Genomic DNA, 20,711 nt, shown 5'->3' with positions numbered 1-20,711 from the left:
CTGTCCAAGGAGCCGCGAAGATCGCGCTCAGCAGCTAAAACACCGCAGGGCGTTGCTCTGCCCATAAACACCTTGGGGCATACTGAAAGGTACCAACTAGACCGTGAGCTACTCGGTAGTTTTGTGCCTCTGCTCTTCATGGACTCACACTTGCAAATTCACGTGAGATTCCAGCTGGCCCCTGCAGTAAAGGGCCACGTCCCACCACATACAACCTAATACCGTGTCCTTAAATCCTCCTCCTCCCCACCACCGCACTCGCTGGTCCCGGGCTCTCCTGGCTGCTGAGGACCAGGTTGGGATGCCCCAAGGCAATGGCTGCACGTGGGTCTTCTGCTTCCTGCCACCACCGGGGCCAGCTGGGGCACCTGGGAAGCTCACCCATGGCCCCTCTGAAGTCGCCCAGATCCAGCCTTTGGGAGGGGAGAGGAAATCCTTTGCCCTGAGCGTGCCGGCAGGTGGCACAGATGGAGGTGAGCGCTGCAAACAAGGGAGGAAGGACAGATGTTGCTAACGAGGGGGAAAAAACTGATGGAGGGACTGGGATAGCACAGTTAACACGTTAATCAGAAATTGCTAATTCCATCCCTCCCTCCTACACGCCGGTAACCACCGAAGAGCCAACACGGCTGTCACAAACCGACAAGGTGCTCGCTGTGCCCAGTAGCCACCTCGCCTCCCGAGGGGCAAACCCAGCCCCAGGCCTGATGGCCACAAAGCGTCGGGTCCTGGACCCACACGGCTATTAGCCTGGTACTCTACACGTGCACAAACCCCAAACCAAAGGTAAATCCAAGCTGCCAGCTCGCGCTACCTGACGGAGCGATGAATTCTGAGCCAACCAACTCAAGGCCATCAGAAAATTCACCCTTTCAAACCAGAGACCTCTTGTGAACACAGCGGGCTGCCCAGCCTGCTGCTCCCATGCAGAAAGGCTGGTGTTACAGCAGCTAAGACGAGGAAAGGGCCAGCTCAAACAGAGAAAGAAAGCAGGGAAAGAATTAGTTCAAATTAAAGAAAGAAGCAGGCACAATAAACAAAAACGCTTTTGCTGCAGTACCGACTCCCCATCAGACGATGAGCTACCCAGACAAATACGACAATTAAGTCAGCGAAGGTTACTGGGTTAGGACAAATTATGCTTTCTGCAGGAGGTTTCAGCTGATGGTTTCTCTGCATTTGCCGTGCCCGACTGGGTTACCCACGTAGCTCCCCTGCTCCAGCTGAACTTGCAGGCACCAGGGCCAGTGATGGTCCTAAACGCGCCCCGAACCCAGTGCTGCTCGTCAGCCCGCTGCGCTCTCGCAGCGACGTTCAGCTGATGTATCTCAAAACCAATATATCACACCCACCCACAAAGGGTCCGTGACGAGCCGCCGCACGGACAGGTGATTTTGATGTACTGGATATCCTCGGATAGACATAAACAAACCACAGGAAATTACCGCAAGTCACTCCCTACAGAGGCAGCAGGGTCACAAAGATCGGGGTTTGCTTGTTTGCTTTAATATGAACTGAAAAATTGTGGTCAGCGGCAGGCTTTCCCTTCTCATGTTCCCAAAAATTCCACCCACCCCTCCACGTTAAAGGCACCTACTGAGCCAACCTGCTCATGCAATGTCTGAAAAATGTGTTTTTTCTTCAGAAAAGTATTCATAGCTAAAACAACCCCTCTCCCCACCAGTCTCGTTCACAGAACCAAGAAGAACCCAAATTATTCCACACCCTACAGGGGGAACATGGGTAACGCCCGGTCCGCAGAGCGCAGTCAGAGCCTGGGTCTGCAGCCAAAGAGTGGGAAATTGGGACCGGTGCAATGGACGGGAAAGAACTTTTTTTTAATATATATATATATATATATATAAAACTTATAGTTTCAGCTAAAATACTAAAAATTAAAGAAGAGCTTCAGTGGCACTTCTGAAGAATGAAAAAAAGGCTTTGGAAGCTTTAGATTTGAAGCTTCACAAGCTTCTTATGAAAAATGCAAGCTTTGAAAAACTTCTGAAGATTTAATGTTCTTACTTTGGGCTCTCCTACTGCCAACGAACTATGGATGCTGTAACTAATAAAAAATAATTAATGTCAATAAACAGGCTTTTCAGAAGGCCTCAGCTTCTCTTCTCCATCAAAGACACAAGCCATTCAGCGGTATGTTATGCTGGAAACAAAATCCATGGGGCCCCCCTCCTCCCTATGCCCAGTTCTTCTGCCCTAAGACTTGCCATCAAAACCTCTCCTGGATACTTTCTAAGCGCAAGGAAAGGAATCAAGACTTGTTTTTCTCAGCACCCAGCTCCAAAGGCAGCCCCCACACCCCTAGAAAGGGTAAGGGTGTTTCGGAGAGGCGTTAGAAATGGCTCAGTGCACGAAGCAAGACGGAGCAGTGCCAGGCCTCGTGGTCCGGCGTACCACGGTCACACCAAAGGGCAAGAGCAGAAAAGCTGGGAAAGAAGATCAACCCGAAACCTCTAGTGACACATCCACCCATACTCTGAAGGCACGGCACAAACAAAATTTATTAAAAGAAGAGAGAGAGAAATACAGGATCAGTGAAAGGAAGCAATTAGGCAGCAGAATTTTCTATCACGGGAGGCTATCGAGACGAGAGCTTGGATAAATTAGGCATTTTGTAATAAAAAAGAGTTCCAGAGCTTTGTTAAAACCACACAGGACTGCGGGTGTGAGCCCGGGCTGCCGGGCACCAACCACCTCCCGCACCCGGCAGGGTGGGAAGGAAACCAAGCCCCGGCCCCGCGCTCACCCCACCTGAGAGGGACGCCAGAACGCCTCCTGTATACAAGAAATTCTCCAGATTTAAAGTTTTAACACGAGCTAACAAATGCCAGGGATGAAAGAAATCCCGGGATGAAAGATCTCCATGACACCTGCTTTGAATAAAAAGGCACCGCTGCAAAAATATCAGAGACCTGCTGGTCTGGAGCCTTTGCTCCACGCCATTCCCCAGATGTCAATTTGGGAGAGATGTGCACAAAAGCGGCGTTACACAGATTACACGCTATTCCCCGCAAACAAAATCTACCCGGCACCGCTGCCTCGCTGCCCAAAGCACTGCAGAACCAAAGCCACCTCCTCCGTGAGGGGATGTGGTTAGGGATTTAGGGATAAGGCACGCGGCCGCGTTCATCGCCGCCTTGCGTGGCTCCTTCCAATGCCTTCGCTGCAGCTCGGCTTTACCGGACACCCCCAAAACCCTAAAAGCCAGGGCTGTGAAACCAACAATGCCAACACTTGGGCACAACAGTGGGGTGGTTTATCCCAAATTTGTGCATCCTTCAGACAAAATCCATGCCCAGCACATGGATGCTTAAACCAAGCAACTGCCTCTGGTGTTCCTAACCTCACCGCTCAGCTCGCAGCACCGGGATGCAACCACTACGGGACGTCCACACCACGAGGGCACGCAGGAGCCTTCACCAAATGCACTTGGTTTTACACGACACGCCTTGTCTGCTCGCTGACCACCTGCCCGGATGCCCAGGTAGCGATGAGAAAGCCAACGCAAACTGCGCTAGCAGGACACAAAGACTCAGCACCAAAAGAAAGGCACAACCCTCGCCCAGGTGAGGAGACAGGGTCTGGCACATCTCAGGTGGATTGCATCGAAATTATTTTGCTCCCAACTCTCAGAATATCTTTCTGTGAACGCCCTCACAGAACAAAAAGTGCTGTTAATGAGAGACAACAGTGATTCTGCTGCATTTGATGCTCACTCCACCTGCCTCGCCAGGCCAAGCACAAAGCCGGCGACCACAGCGTCCATGCGGGACTCGGGCGAAGCCCGGAGCTCGCGCCGCTCTCCTCCCCGAGGAAAAGAGTATTTCCCAACATTGCCTGTGACAGGGCACAAACTTTAAGGGGACCATTCGCTGGGGAAATCAGCGCGGCTGGAATGGAGACGTTATTGCTCTGGCCACGACGGGCAAGGTGGGTTATCTGAGACGCGCTGCTGCCCTACCCGCTGGTGTCGTGTCCTACACCTGGGCTGCCAGCCCGAGCCGCGCTCCTTTGTCTGGCGATACTTCCTCCCCAGGCCTCCTCCCGGTTTTGCAAACTCGTCCAAGTCTTTTCAACACAGAAAGGGAGAAGATACACCAAAAACATCCACAAGACATCGCCCCCTCAGAAGGAGGACCCCACCAAAACACCGCCCTACGCAGCCGCGCTCGCCGACAACCACCCGGCCACAATTTTCTCCCCTTTTCTATTCCCCCCCCCCCCCCCCCCATCTAAAAGACTTCTCCCTGACCATCTGCAAGGGGAGACGGAGCTCTACTCCAAAAGACAGCAAGCACAAAAAAAAAGGAAAGACGAAAACGCCCAAAGGCCCCCCCGCGCCCCCTGAAGCAGAACGAGGGGCAGGGGGAGGGAGGGGAGACGCGGGCCGGAGGCTCCCCTTCGCTGCCCGCCTTTCATTTCTGCTGAGCACTCGGACTGGCTCCCTTTATTCGCAGCCGGATACGCGCTTTCAAAGATACTGTACTACTGTGTAGGCCGACCGGGGGACTCTCTTTTTTTCCCTTAGTTAGAGCTTTTGGGAAAATAATTATTCACCAGCACCGCCGTCGCAAACGGAGAGAGCCAAATCAATGCAGCTTTGTACGGGCCGCCGCCAGCGCAGAGCCCAGCGCCGGGGACCCGCAGGCACTGCCCAAGGCCCGCGGCACCGCTCCGCCCTGCGCCCACCCTCCCCGCGGGCTTCACGCGCTCCGACAGCGACATCCGAAAACACACGGCCAGGCTTTAGCCCCTTGAAAGGAAAAAAAAAATAAAATAATAACAATAATAGTAATAACCATCATAGCGTAAAGCGTTGGTGCAGAGCAGGTTTATTCGCCGAACAGGTTGATTTATGTAGCGGACTCGAGGCGCATCCAAACCTACTACGGGCTTACATAATTGCCATCCGTTTCACGGGTCCGGTCCTTTTGTCAAATATTTATTTACCAGAAGTGGTTCGCCAGCAATCGCCGTTGCAGCCCCGTAGCTGCACGGCGCCCGGCGCGGGGTGCCAGCCGGCAGCTGGGGGCTGCCTTTGTGTTTTGGGGGGGCTGGGGGGTGATGGGTTTTGGTTTATTTTTTTTTTTCCCCATAATTTCTGTGGTGCTCTGCGAGCCGGCGGCCTGTGGGGCTGGGGATGGAAAGGAAAGGATGGGAAATGGAAAGGAGGGAAGGGAAAGGGAAGGGAAAGGAGGAGAAGGGAAAGGAAAGGATGGGGAAGGGATGGGGAAGGGATGGGGAAGGGAAGGGAAGGGAAGGGAAGGGAAGGGAAGGGAAGGGAAGGGAAGGGAAGGGAAGGGAAGGGAAGGGAAGGGAAGGGAAGGGAAGGGAAGGGAAGGGAAGGGGCCGGCCAGATGGCTCATTATCCTCCCGGCAGCCGCATTCAGGAGGGCTAGCAGACAATGAGGCGGGTTTCATCCTGCCCCCCGCTGCCCCCTTCCCCTTCCCCCCCGCGCCGGGGGCCGCTCCCCAGCCCTCCCTTCCCCGCAGGCCCCGCGCGGTGCGGGCAGGCCGCGGCGGCGGCGCCCCCGGCCCCCTCCTTCCTCCCCCTCCGCCCTCCTCCTCCTCCTCCTCCTCCCCGGGGGTCTCTCCCCCTTCTCGCCCCCCCCCCCCCCACCCCGGGACTCACCTCAGCGCCGGGCCCGCGAGGGAGGAGGCGGCGGCGGCTCCTCAGGGCCCGGCGGCGGCCGCGTCCCCCCCCGCCGCCCCTCTCAGCGCCGCTCCATGCGCGCAGGTGGAGGCGCCCGCCCCTTCCCTCCCCCTCCCTCCCCACCCTTCCCCTCCCCGCTCGGCCGCCGCCATTGTTCCCCCGGCCGCGGGGCCGCGCGGCGCGTCCCCGCGGCCCCTCACGGAGGGCTCGGGAGCGCGCGTGGCGGGCGGGGAAGGACAGGGCGGGACGGGACGGGACAGGGCGGGACGGGGCGGCCTCACCTGGTGGTGTCCGTGCCGCCGCCGCCTCCTCCGGGCCCCGCTGCAGCCGCCGGGGCCCCGCCGGGGAGGGGCAGCATCGCCGCCCGCCGCCGCTCCGCACCGCGGCGGGGCCGCTATGGAGAGGGAGAGGAGGGAGGAGAGGGAGGGAAGGAGGGAGATGGAGGGGGGGGAGGGACCCGGCCCCGCCGCCCCCCCCCGCACGCCCCCGCCGCCGCTGAGGGGAGCGGGCGGAGCGGGGAAGGCGGCGGCGCCCCGTCAGTGAGGGGGGAGAAAGTTTTGGCTGCCGATCACAAAGCCCCGGCCCCCGCCCCCCCCCTCCCGTCAAGGGAGGAGAAAGTTAAAGGTGATAAAGCCACGCTGTAGAAATAAAGCAAGCTTTAAGCGCGGCTACGGGAAAGGGAGATGGGTGTGAGCCCGCCGGGTTGGGCACAGGGTACTGGGATGTAGGTGTAAGCACTGCTGGTACAAGCGGGCACCTGTGGCTTACACAAAATACCGCTTTTCCACCTGGGAAACAGGCCAAAAAGTTGCTTTAGGTTTAAGTCACAGTATCACCTGGACGTTATTCTGTGTAACATGCTCTAGGTGGTCCTGCTCTGCTCTTCTGAGGTCCCCTCCAACCTCAGCTGCTCTGGGATTCCATAAGTTAAAATATCAAGCACTGGCCTCGCTCCCAAGAGATGGGGCACACACGCAGGAACAAACAGGAACAGCGCGGCTCCTCGCACTCAGCACCCTCCACCCCAACCCAGCCCCACACCCCGAGCAATAAACCGCTCTTTTTCCTCAGTAGCAGCGGTGCCCAGGCTGTGCCATGCTCTGTGTACAAACACACGGCTCGTTCCTGCTGCTCCTACTCAAAGCACCGTGCCCTGGTGTAGAGGAGGTGAGCGGTGAGCGATGGTACTAGGGCCAGGGAGCAAGCCCTAAGCCAAGCAGCAGCACCACCCCACCCTACTCAGTCACGCTTCTCCCCTCCAGCATCAGCCCGCTGCTGTGGAAGGTGCAGAGGTCAGCCCCTGCAGCTTTGCACATCTCTACTCTCTACTATAATACCATATTTAATTTCACCCCATGTTATTTTCTTGACAGAAAGATTAAAGTGATATAAGTGAGTAATTAGGGTAAGGTGAGACAGTGACGGTGCATCTGGCAGCACTCAGTAAAATAAACACACTTCAGATGGTGTTCATTACCTGCTTGGCACATTTCAAAATACCCCGAGCTCGGGGCAGGTTTTGTTCTCAGCCACACCTGGGGCAGTGCTGTTGGAGCTGTTACCTTCAGAAATGCCCCCAAAGGCACCCCACAATGCCAGGATGAGGGTGGCTGGAAGCACTGAGGCACTGACGTGCACCCATCAGACCTCCCCAGCTCCTCCTGAGGGCTTTGGGAAGGAAAGCACAGCGGTACTGTGCGCGGGGACATCCATCGGCAGTACCTAACCGCCTCCGTAAGGTTAGATGCAAGGGTGGGAAGAGCCTTTGTGGACATGGAAAGATACGTTCAATTAAACAAGCGTTGCACCTGGATCCAGTTTAGAAGAGAACAACAACAACAGGTATTTAAGTGCCTTCCTTTCTCGAGAACACAAACATAAGGCTTGCTTAAAGGTTATCATTGTAGCTGTGGCACAGTATAGCACAGTATAATGTCTTTAGTTTCCTGCACGCTACTCATTTAGGGTACTTCCTTTACAGAACTACCATAATATCAGTCCATCAGCAGCACAGAATTCTGCACAGCATCTTGGGCAATCTTAAAAATTAACAGTCTGTGCACTGTGATCTTTTTATGTACTGCCACAAACACGTGCAAAATGCGCTGGCTTGATGGAAGTGCAGCTACCCACCTCGGCTGGTGGATATTAAATTTCCAGACTGTCAAATAAGAGACTTGCAGGTTTAAGAACAAGGTGCTGAGAAAACTCCTATTGGCAGGAAGAGATCAACAAAACCCTGAGTGAGGAGAGATTGCAATGCCATCCGCCGCCTCGCTCTGCCCTGCCACACACCCTCATTGCTTTCCTGACCTCCCCAGTACAGTGCAGCTGCAACGTGCATTGCAATCATTCACTACAACCTGTAAGACGGAGCAGATCAGACATTTACATCTGTCCCATCCTCCCAGCTGTCTTCAGACAAAATCCTTGTGCCCAGGCACGTATGTATGCCTTCAGCCAACGCTTGCTCGTCTGCTTCCTAGGAAGCAGGAGTTAGAGTCCATGATAGCAGAACCCCGATTATGGTAACAGGCCAGATTCACACAACAGAGCCACAGCTTCTCCCCCGTGTGTGACCCACATGCCTGGTGGGGATCTGGAAGGAAGGAGAGAACGTGGGAGGGTGCGAACAGAGCGGAGAAGACGTGCTGCACCAGACCTACTCGTGCTGGGTGAGACAGCCCTAACACCGCAGCGCTTCCCAAACCACATGGAGGCCCCCTGCACTGCATGGTGCCCACCACATCTGACAGACCCTAATGCTGCCAGCACCGCAAGCAAGGCGTCTGAGAGGTCTGTTATCCTGAGGCAATTGTCTGAAAAAGTTCTGTTTTGGGGATGGAGCCAGGGAACTGCCTGATGAGGAGACAACATCAGATCTCCATCTACAAACTGCTGCATGAAGGAAGGATTTTTATGCCATTACGAGCAGAAAAGCGACTGGAACTGCAGGCACTCCATGCAGCAGGGGGGCTTCAACTCAGGCAAGCAAGGGAGTCACCCTATCTCCTCCTTTCTCTGGTCCTGATGTGTGATTCAAACCTGACTGTATGCTGTGGGAAACAATTCTGAGCCTGCAAACAGTGATTCACTCTTACTGAGGCTGAAGCAATTCCTGAAGAACAAAGCTGGGATTATGAACCGCCAGATACTGAATTTCTCCTTGACTGTCACACCTGGCAAGCCTTAGAGCTCTATCAAAAACCTCTGAAATGCTACCCTAAGCAGTCTCTCTTGTTATGTACTCCATCAGTTGCAGAAAGACTCACCCAACACTCCCCAGTCTTTTTGCATATCCCTTCCAGTGTGCTGTCTAAGAGGAGCTGGAGAAACATGTTGCTATTTAGTCCGTACCTTCTCTTCACTCTGACTGGTGATGTTTCAGAAACACTGAGAAAAAAGAAACTCAAGGCTGTTGCTGACCTCTCCGGGCAAGGCAAATTTCTGCTGTGCTAGACAGAACTGTGGAAGGAAAGTGAGGAGGGTCCCAGATTAGTTGTCCAGTCTTCTCCATTCCTTGCTATGTTCCTTGTTCCATGAGTTAAACCTCTCCACCCCTAGAAAGCAAGCCTTCATTGCAACTCCCATCACAAGGCTAAAAAACACATCCATATTCACGTCAGAAAGTTCCAGCAGATAAATATCCCATGGTGGAATACATTAAAACTGTGTTTCTAATAGGCTCTGATCCCCAAAATTAGTCCACACCCATTTCTCTCTTTTTTTTCCCCAAACATCCCTCCTGACACTTCAACTTTAAATTTAAAATCTTTGTTCGAATTGTACATTTATCTTAACCAGGCTTCCGTGGCCAAACACCTGATTATTGGTGGTTTCTGAACAGGAGGAAATAAAAGCATACATTTGTGCCTTGGCCAAGATGAATACTCTGCAGACAGAAGGCTCTGTGTTCTTTCATTTCCTTGGCAGGACTAACAACCTTGGCCATTTTAGGGGAGGCTACTGTACTAGCAGGAAAAGAGAAAAAAAAAACAACCCAGCAACAACAAAAAAGGTTTAAGAATGGTCTGGTGTATTTGCAGTAAGCCAGAGCACACTGGCTAGACAAAAAAAAAGCACACTGGTTACAAAAAATCTGGAGAAGGCAAAAGGATCAGGATACATACAAGAAAAAAAAAAAGATGAAAGAGTGAATAACTCTGAATGCTCAATAACACTGAACAACAGTTTGAGACAGCACAACCAACTGCAGCAGCAGAGCTGTTGATCAATTTGCCTCTTGGATAGCCCCCAAGCTGAAACCCCCAATTCCACATCACCACCAGGGAGCTGGTCTCTTCTGCACTCCTACATCCTTTAGCCACTGATGAACGAATGGACGAACACGAGATACAGTGGATAGAAGTTGGCTTCTCTGGCTTAAAGCTTCTGGATTTCTGCACAGAATTTCTGCTCGTACACCAAGCCCAACACACCCTGCGCTCACTGAACTTACTGCTCAGGCATCGATCCTTGTGCCAGCACGTCTGGAAAGAATCAGACTTGCTGGGGATTCACAATGGATTTGATCAACTCAGAGGCAGTAAATCTAGTGAACCAGATGATGCGGGTCGCCTCTGCTACGTGTGCTGGACCAATGAACTGCATAGGCAGTAGATGCTCCTGGATATTCCACAGGCCAAACCTAGCCACTGCTTTGGCCAAGCTGCCACGCATCTAAAAATCCTGGATGAGCACAGCAGAGTTGAAAGAGCTGGCGAGAATTCTTTGCCAACAGATGGAAACAAAAATTTTATTTAGCCTTGTCATCTTTCATGTTATGCTGTCGTCTCTGTTTGGGGTGGGCTGCGTGGAAACAGAAGTTAAGTCCTGTTCATTTCTGTTGGAGTTGTCACTTGTAGTATTCTAATAAATAATTTGATTTCTTTAGGAAACATTAAGCTCCCTGTGCCTGGAGGCACCTTATACTTCACGCTCTTGCTTCAAGTATAGAGGATGTTCCAGTAGTGAGTGGATTCTTAACAGCAGAGCTCATGAAAATGGTTGCTCTTCTTGCAGACAGAGCAGCAGTGCAACATGGCCACATAGGTCTTGCCATCCCAGTTGCTGCTTGGCCCATCTACAACAGCAAATCCAACCCAAGAGAAACTTGTAAAAGTGAATTCATCTTTCCAGCAAGTGTCCTCTAAAATGAATATTCATGAAAATGCTCCCTTCCTCTGAACCTAACTAAACATCCTTCCACTGTTTTCCTGAAACACCGAAGGCTTAAGTTCCACGAGTCACCTTGCAGCTCATCTTTGCATCAGCCTAGAGAATCACTGAACTTGGCTCTCACCTCATTTAAGCCCCATCTAATTATGAAACTTAACTACAGTCAAACAACAGTTTTGCTGCATATGCAAGTCTCGTTATATTTTGATGTGGGAAGAGACAGGAGGAAAAACTTTTTTTTTTTTAAACGTTCAAGCACTTATACAGGACTCGAGTGATGTGTAAAAGATCGAGTCCTCTCCAATATATTTAAATTCAAAAAGCTTTTTCTTGTGTATCTTGGATGCATCTACATCTACCTGAACTGAAAGGTATAAATCCTGGTGGGTTTCGTGCTTATTTTTCTTCAGTACTGTAGTTTGTGAACTACAAGAACAGCAGTTTCATTAGCATGCATTAACCAGTGACTTGCGCATTACTGCTGCTGTCTCCAATCAAGGAATCATTTATGGAAAACAAGGGCACAGGGAACAAGATGCTTTGGCAGCTTTAAGATTATATGCCCAAAGCTTTATACCCCTCTGTCTTATATTTTTATGTTAAAGTATCATGAGATATTACCATATTTTTCATTATTATTTGTGGCACTAAATACTGCAGCACACAGTGCCAGATGGCTAATATTCAGAATAAAAATAATGCAAGGCCAATCTTAGAAAGACTCAATGAGAATGCGACAGCATGTATTCATCCTACTTTCCTAATGCGCACAGCTAAAATATTAACAGACTTAAAATCTGTTTTTTCCAATTTGGAAGAACAGCATATTATAGAACTATATGTGTTGCCTATATACAACTAAGTAAGCATGTATAAAAATTTACATGTCTTTCAATTTTATTTGTGTGTTTCAAGGATCTTAACACAATACATAAGCACACCTTCTTTCACCATTTGTAAGGTTATTTTGCCAGTAAGGAAAAGCAAATAGTTTTGAAATACATTAGTAATATAAGCAAAAACCTTTTCCCAGAGACTGTTATTGGTATTTTTTTTTTTTAATATATAAACAGCTTGAGTCCTAAACTTAACCAGATGGAAACGTGCCTACAAAGAGTTGGCTCCAATTCAGAAGAGACTGACAGCCAATAGATGAGCCAATTTAGACCATCGTATGCCAAAAATGGTCAATCATGTTATCTTATGTGTGACTCTACCCTGGCAGATGCCAACTCTATCCAAATGACTTTAAGCATCTTTTTGGAAGACAGGATTATTTTACACACACTTAAAAACATCATAATAATGCTTGATTTTTCTGGAAATATTCCACTTAGTTTCAGCATTTTCACAAGAGATTTTTATTAATTTATTTTAAGGATAAGTCTTTTTTTTTTTTTTATACAGCCTCCTACCAGAAAAAAAAATGCTTTCCAATCCAACAAAGACTGATTAAAAAACTAAACTGCAGTTCAGTGAGAGTCCCCTATTTATTTTAATATTAATAAAAGGAAAGGCTTATACCTGTACAAACTGATTTAGCTTCTCTCTCCAGGCAAAACATTTACTTTTGAAAACAAAAAACCAACAGTAAGTATAGATTAAGTGTGCTTCATGTTACCCTCATCATCTCCCCCCAAAATAAAGACTAAAGTTAAAATTAAAGGACATTTTTATAGTGAAAGTTTTTTTTTTTTTTTGTAACTCAATTTCTTAGAGAATTATTATTTTTACCTTCTAAGAAGGAATATTGAAGGTATGCTGCTAATCTGCCTCAGACTGCAACAGGAAAGGATCTCTTCCTCTGTCTCCACTGTAACATTTACATTCCCCCTCTAGGGAATGTAGTGCTTGTATGGTTACTTTTTTCCTCTCCTTCTTGTACCTAATTTAAATAAAAATAGTAAAAGGGAGAAAAAGACTTATTCAGTCATTAGTCTGTCCTAACGGCATAGGACAGTTCAATTAATTCTCCAACGCATCACATAACCTGTATTTAAGCCCTGAATCTGCTTTCAGCTTGGTCTCTGTTTCAATTTGGTCTGATTTTTTGCTTCATGCTAAAGCCCTAGGAGGTCTCAGGTGATGAGATTTCTATCCATTAGATTGAAAGCTACAGAAACCAGTGTAAACACTTAGTAGATCATCTTCTTTCACAGGACACTTTGCAAGGCCACATTTAAAAAGATTAATGTCTTCAAATCTATTGTTTCCCCAGAGAACAATGCAAGCTTTTCCTCCAAAGAGGAGGGCAGCCGTTCTGCTAGATAGCTTGTAGTTTGGGTGTCTTCCTGAAAATCATGTGCAAAGTTGCAATTTCATTTTCCATTTGTACAGCAGGTAATTGCACTGCCTGTGTGAAGTAACCTTACCTCATCTGGCAAAAGGGAGTCAAGGCAATTAATCTATAGGATTTTATACCAAGGTCTCAATTTCCAACCTTTATTCATAGAACCTTTTGTGATAACAGTGATAACTGAGACTTTGAGGTCCATGGACACTAAACATTTAGAAAGGTTTGGACATCTGCCGTATAGGGCAAATACACATTCTCAGTCGTTCCTGCTTCTCTTCAAAAACACGGCAGCAACACACAGAGCTCAGCTGCAGATATTGACTTTGCACTTGAGGCAACTCCAATTGTTGGAGGTTGTTCCAATTGTTGGAGTTGTTCAAGGTGTTTGGTCACCTTGAACGTGCACACTCCCTGGTCATGCAACCTACAGTCTGTGGCTGATGAAAAGTCCAGGGTGTAGGTAACAGAACCCTGCTCGCGTCATGCTTTTCCCTAACTAGTCCTTGCTAGTTTGTGGATTATAAACCTTCTAGTACCTTGGCAGCACACTGGGCTCCACTCTACAATCATTTTAAGATGCTCCTCCTAATTCTTATGGAGCTATAGAACTCCTGGCACTTTTAGGAACAGGCCACGACATCAAAGAGCACAATCTGCTGCACTCTGATCACAAAGATCACTTTCCAATCTGCACCAGAGAGCAGATTCAAGGTGACTCATTCAATAGGATCAATGATGCTCTGTCCCAGTCTGACCCAAGCCTGCTGAGAAGGTATGGAGCCCTTGGAAAGAACCACAAATTGCTGGAGAAGCTCTTGGGGAAAAAACAGAAAGCTCAATGATTTTCTTTTTTTAATCACTTGGGTTGATTTTGTTTTAAAATAATTAGTTCATTTCCTGTGTTTATGAACAGCTAGTCAATGGGTAAAGAGATATTAGTCAGCCACAACCAGGCTGATCACAGCTTTTTTTTCCTGTTGCAGATTATAAACATCTGGTCAAACAACATCAAGAGGCTTAGAGAGTGCCAAGGGCTTCCTTCACATATTCACTATCTTTATCAATAGCTGTTGCCCACCTCTGTTGTATGATCTCTGACTCACAAACTCTGGCGGTAACAGTTGGATGATTCAGCAAGTACACATTTTTTCTGAGGCCATGTTCTTTTTTTGCACCTATTTTAGAAAAGAGCACCATCTCAATTCAGTTGGCTACATTGCCACTACCTGGTAAATCAATGCTTTCTGCAGCTTCTGTGCAGCTACTCCAACAGCTCTTCAAACAGGTTCAGTAATGACAACTTTAGAACAAGTGTGCATTAAAACAAGTTGATGTTGCCTTCAAAATAAATCATAGAGGAAGCCTTGTTCCACTGCCAGGAAGCATATACTTCAGTCACAGGGCATAACAAACTAATCTAGCAAGGAATCTTTTCTGGTAGAAAGTCACAGTTCTTCTACTTAATTGGCCACAGTTACGCATCTTGCAATTTCAGGACCTTCTACATGGAGATGGCGTATGTGCACCTGTGAGCTTACATCTCTAACGCTGCCCATTTCATTTTAAATCGTCACCAAGTTGCTTTGAACCATGAAGCCATTAAGCCTGCCTTCACTTCCCATGTAGATAGCACTGGTCATGTCAAAACACTCAACTGCAGGGACTCCATGAAGTTCCTCTCCTCTTGTGTTCTCCACAAAGTTCACAGGCTAACTATTTTCACATCATTATCTCCTGCAGTCAGAGAGAAATAATCTGTTGAGTAACTACTTTTTAATCTGTCTCAAGCATTAAGAATGTGCTGTGATCATTTACATAGAGATTCACCCAAATGACAACATGGGTCCAAGAAGACGACTTTCTGCTCCCACTCTGGGACACAGCCACCCCATTTCCACAGCCACTTGCATCTCACTACAGCCAACAGGGACAAAAAACAAGTGCTTAACAGATGCCACACACAGTTTACAGACTGTCGCAGCTTTCCAACATTCTCTAGTTGATTGTTATTACAAGATTCCCCATAAGCCACCATCAAGCAATGCAGCCCCTTATTCTGCTCATCATGTTCTGACTGATGATGTGAGCTGTCAGACCAAACTCAAAGTTGTCAAACAGCTAAAATTGGCAGATTTAATAAAATAACATTTCTTTGAGCAAAGTACTTAAGAGATGTATCCGGTGGAACTTAAGGACTAAGCAAGTCTGTACAGTTTGCTAGTTAGAACAGGATCTGCGTAGGACAGCTCAAAGGCCAGTAAAGCAGCTTTGGTCTAAATCAGAGATGGCTATTAGAGATGAGCTTGTATTTCCATTGAATGAATTTCCACCAAGACTTGGATATCTGAGACTGAAAACATAGCCACTTGTAGGCTATGTTTTCTAGACACCTATTAGAATCACATGGACACTTACTTGCGAGAACTGGACTGCTTTCCAGTAGACTAAACAGCTAGAAAGCTTGGGGCCTTAAATTAAAACAACACAAAATCCACAAAATAATCAATATAAAACACTTTTTGTGAGCTTCTGGAGCTGATCGTCCATTGAGAAGTAGTGAGAACAGAAGGGAAATACAGCAAACAAGCCTTATTTGCATTTGACTTGCTGTAAATTACTTTTATGCTATTTATACTAGGTAATCTTCTTAATTTTGCAGTCTGCCTTCAGTCGTTTCTTGTTCCTCCTTTCATTAACTGTGGTCTCTGTGTATTTAGTACACATGCATGCACACAGGGCTTGATGGTGAGGCATGACGGCCTTTTCTGTATGAATTCGGAGTCAAGAGTATTACATGTGATCTGCATACACATCTACAAAAAGATATAAAATATTTTAAACATACCACTCCAGGGCATACTGTACGCAAGGCAAGCATTACAGGCTGCGGTGCAGAGAAACACTTTCCAGATTGTGGCTGAGAGCTGTTGCATCATGGAAGCATCCAGCCAAGTCTGACCGAATTATGGTAACTCACATGCAAACCTATGACATGAAATTCACAAGGGGAGCTTTAGAAATCTTACCTACAGCCACGTTTTGCTACAAAATATTTAGTGATTTGAGAATCTAACACCCGTTGGAAATTCCAGCTGCTGATTCTGCTGGTAGCACAGCTCAGGCAAAATCAGATGCTTTTAAAACCATCCTAATGTTTTGCATGCTGCTGGCATGTACAGGAATCCTCCTCTTTAGCGACAGGTAACTCTTGCCCATGCTGAGATTCAGCAGGTGAAGTTTCAGAATTGTACATTTGGTGCAGGAAGGCTTTGACAGGCTGCAGATTTCAAGCACCAAAAAATTCCAGGGGACTGACACGAAAGCACAAGGCTGATGGGAAATAAATTCTGAGAGACAAAGGCACAGCACCCAAACTTGCAGTTCAACAGCCAGGCGTGCTCTTTGTAGCAGCTCTGAGCAGCAGCACAGGGTCTAATCAAGCACTGATTTTCGGTGGACATGCAAAATCAAAGTGCAAAGTCATGATCTCCGCACTGAGAACTGTGTGTGCATAGCACTCTCTGCAAAGTTATCTCCAGCCATTTTGGAAGTCCTGCTACGTAACACGATCGCACACCGACGCTACTGAAAATTAAATGCCTGTAAAACCCAAATATTACATAAAACACCGGACAAAAGACAGCACCGAGAAAGCTGGTGCCAGCTTCCTCATATTTCAGGCTACTCGCCCGCCCAAATTGGAGAAAAGCAGACACTGTGGCAGAGCGTGACAGCAGCATTTTGTAAAGCAAACCTCTCCCCACAAGAGAGCTGCTACACGAGAGGTCCAAAGGTGGCACAAGGGCCTTCATTGTGCAGCGCCCCATCCCACCGAGGTCACCTGGTAAGTTCCTTTGAAAGCCAGCACTCTTCCACAGCACACTAGGGAAAAAGCCCAGCTCTGAGAGAGGAACTGGTAATGTCTCCTCAGGCTTACAGACAGAAAATATTTTAGGGAGAATCACAGGAAAATCATAGTTGAGCTGGGGGGAAGGGGAGGGAGAAGAGACAACGCAGCAAAGTAAGGTAATGCTTAAGGAGAAGCTACAAGAAAAACTCCTGCAAGCAGCCCCTGTTAGGTGAGGCCAAGATCAGCATTAAAAGCTTGCAGTTAAGGGATTGATTTTAGAGCTCTTTCTCCCCACCACCCCCCCGATACCACCTGAATTTCTCTTCCTGTGCCATTTATATTTAAATACTGTGAAGCATTGCAAAAAAAAAAAAAAAGTCATCACATTGTACAACTTAGGGCCATCATTTATTTTTGCCCTAGAAACTTAAGGAACACTGTTTGCTATGGCGAGTGCCATTTTCAGTAACGTCCATTGCGGTCACCTATGGTGCGCACACAGCACACCACTGAACATGAATCGATGCCCTCCACACCCCCAAAAGTAAACGTCAGGTGTTCCACAATACAATTTTTCAGGTTCCTAATCTTTTAAAATTCTTCCCAGCCTCCACCTTAAACAAGTCTCAGATATATACACATGCTTTCTACTTCACAGATGCATGGAAGTCCAAATTCAACCATTTAAAAGTCTAAACTCTGCCAGGATATTTCTCTTGTTAACGCTACAGATATTTGTGACACCTACTATGCAACCTCTGGGACAGCTAGACAAGTTCACTTGACATTCACCTACTTCATACATCAGCTTCCTGACATAGTAGTAAAATATTACTTCTAAGGTTTTAGTTGTTTTGCTTAACTTGCTACCATTTATTAAGCTGTTCCTTGGAACTTCTTTCCAGCTGAGACTACAGGATTGTCATAAGACTCGACCCGGTGCGTATTTTTCTGGTCCAAACACCCCAAACCCATTACCACCCAATCCCCACACAAGCTTTGAAATAAACCCATGTGAACTTTGCACAGCGTAGATGTAACAACTCCAGCCTAAAATACTTTTGTTTTGTGCTCTTTCCCCTCCCTTGTATCCTGTTAAATATCCTAGATTACTTGAATCACATAACAGCTAAACAGCATCAACAACCCCTTGCCCCTCATCACCTTTTACAAATTCTGCAAATGCTGTTTTTTTAAACCAGAAAACATTCCCTGGTTTTCATGGTAAATAGGCTCAACCTTCTTCAAAAGCCAGGACCTTTTTCAAATCACTGAAGAAATAAAGATTTTTTACATCCCTGTGTAAAAACACGAGCATATATTAATAAAAACAATAAAATATTTCATTTAAAAAAATCATCTTTTCAACCTCTACATTTCGAAACATTTATTGGGGCTTGCACAAGGCCAGTAAAATCCTCAGATGACACTTGTAGAGCACTTTACAACGCATTCAAAGGACATAACACAAGCTGATATACGGTGTTCCAGCCTGTTTCTTCTTCTCCATAATGAAATGGAAAAAATTCTCTTCTTCCCCCCCTACTCTCCAGGATAAGTCTGATAGCTTTACGAGACACATTTTAAGTTGGTGTGATATAAACGCTTGACAATTTTATGAAGGGCTACAAAGCATTGAAAACTGGAAATGAAATGTGGGGGAGCTGAGAAGTCACATTAGTCTTTTAACATCAGGGATGCTATTTTAAATTCTGCCCTGAGACACAAGTAAAAATGCTTTTTTATATTTTTTTTTCCACTACCATGCAGCTTAGTACAACTGGCACTTCTCATCTGAGAAAGAGACCCTGTGCTGAAACACGGAGTGCCTGTGGTCATGACTCCAGTGCAGCTGTAGGTTGTAGGGAACTCACACAGCAGCTTGGAGAAGTCATAGGTTGAATTATGCACACAAACCATGTCACACCAGTGGCTTGCCAGTGTGATCAGCAATACTGCATCTAACAGAGGGTTGTAGTGGGGCTGAGCAGATGGCCCTGCAGACAGGCACTTTGTGACTGCACACACCAGTGTTTTGGGCTCCCTCCTGACGCATCCCCAGGAGGATATGTAGCAATACTTCCCCTCATGTACACAGCAACATCCAGCAACACTTCCAGGCATTTGGCCAGTGCTTTCCAGGGCCAACCAGGCCCAGCTAGAGAAAACTTTCTTACTTTAAGCGTCACTGATGGGCTCTGGCAGCATCCCGGTGGGAGACAAGACGGATGTGGGGACTGGAACAACCTTAGCCTGCAGACCTCTCCCTGGGGGATCTCTCAGAGTTTCTGTTGGGCTTCCAGGCTGCATAAAGCTCCAGTCTTTTCCCTGAGTTTAGTCTCAACATCTGTGGAAACTGATCAAAAGTCATATAACAGGGATTTAAAATATATTTTTCAGGCACTAACCATCTGAGGATTTTCTTAATAAGAAATCAGGTTTATGCACTAATGTAGCATCCGAATTCTAAAACCTCAGTTCTACAGGACACTAAGATAATGAAATTGTCAGTGGTGAAATTCTGGTTAAGAATACAACCATATGTTAGAGTACTGCCAAATCACTTCAGACAGCTTTTAATCACTATTTCAGAAAAATGCTCTGGCTTCTTCCAAGAAATATGACAAACACATCAGCATGCAGTTACGAAAGCATCCGGCTGCCATCAGATCTCCTGTCCTGTGTGCTGGCCGAAACTGTAATTTCCAGCAGAATTCAGGATGGAAGGTAAGGAAGAGTGTTTGGATGCTCGACTAACCAAAACACATGTCACAATAAATGTTTTACTGGGAAACAGTAGATAATCGATAGAATACTGAATTGTCACTTCTGCAACCATTGTGGGAACGCAGATGGGATGTTAAATGAGCACGGTAACCTCAAAATGATTCCTAATTTATGTGAAGATTAGAAAATGCTAGATTTGTAATTACTGTTTTCCTTGATGCACACATGCAACTCAAATTAGCACGAATAGAAGTTATACGTATATATGAAAAAAAACATTCTCCCATTATAGCTCTTTCTCCTCAAAAATTAATGACTTTTTTGTCAGTAAGCATTTATAGAGTATTCCTGCACAGTACCACTGAAAGATTTAAAGAAAAGCAAATGAACCTTTAGAAACAACAGCTGGAAGTTCATCCAGTCATACTTGAAAACAGCAGCTTGCTCCTGGATCTCACGTCCTTCATTCCAGACACACAGCGCACTTTGTGAGACCATGCAGTGCTCGGTGACCAGAGCTTTGAAACAGAATGACAGCAGGACCAACAGCTACTGCGGCTCAGATCAACATGGTGCACAGCACATGAGAAGAACCATCAAAACTACATGTAAATAAAAACCATATCTTGCCTTCTCATTTGATAATGAGAAACTCGAGTTACAGCTGCACAAAATGATCTTCAGTCAGAAATTAGACCCAATGTCACATCAAGAGAAGGCTCAAGCAAATTCTTCAAACAGATCTACTTCTATTGTTCTCAGGTTCAGTGCTAAAGAGGTAAAACAGTTCACATTTATAAAAATACAGCATTTTCAAGTAAGAAACAGTCAAGCTTTTTAACAACAGATTTTCATTCTCATCAGCATGATGCATCTAACGTGAGCGCTCTTCGTACGGCTTTGCAGCTCAGTACACTGAAGTTTAAAAAGACATGGAAGTTGATGGGAATAGAATCTGTGTGCACTACACAAACTTACCTTTCTAATTG

At 47.0% G+C, this 20,711-nt stretch overlaps 1 protein-coding gene across 4 annotated transcripts in view; it reads right to left on the bottom strand.

The window, feature by feature from the left end:
- NEXMIF (neurite extension and migration factor) overlaps positions 1-6,090 on the bottom strand; it is a 140,269-nt gene extending 134,179 nt beyond the window's left edge. For 2 of the 4 annotated variants that reach the window (XM_067005196.1, XM_067005199.1), the window contains exon 1: positions 5,651-5,777. The gene's annotated coding sequence lies outside the window, so the exon portion shown is untranslated. Of the gene's footprint in view, positions 1-5,650; positions 5,778-5,952 lie in introns of those variants that run through there. The other 2 variants (XM_067005197.1, XM_067005198.1) reach the window with 2 other exon arrangements.
- Between the last annotated feature and the right edge of the window lie 14,621 nt (positions 6,091-20,711).

The sequence above is a fragment of the Anser cygnoides genome, chromosome 13 (assembly GCF_040182565.1).
Source record: "Anser cygnoides isolate HZ-2024a breed goose chromosome 13, Taihu_goose_T2T_genome, whole genome shotgun sequence".
In the NCBI taxonomy this organism is placed as follows: domain Eukaryota; kingdom Metazoa; phylum Chordata; class Aves; order Anseriformes; family Anatidae; genus Anser; species Anser cygnoides.
This window is presented reverse-complemented; position numbering and strand designations above follow the sequence as displayed.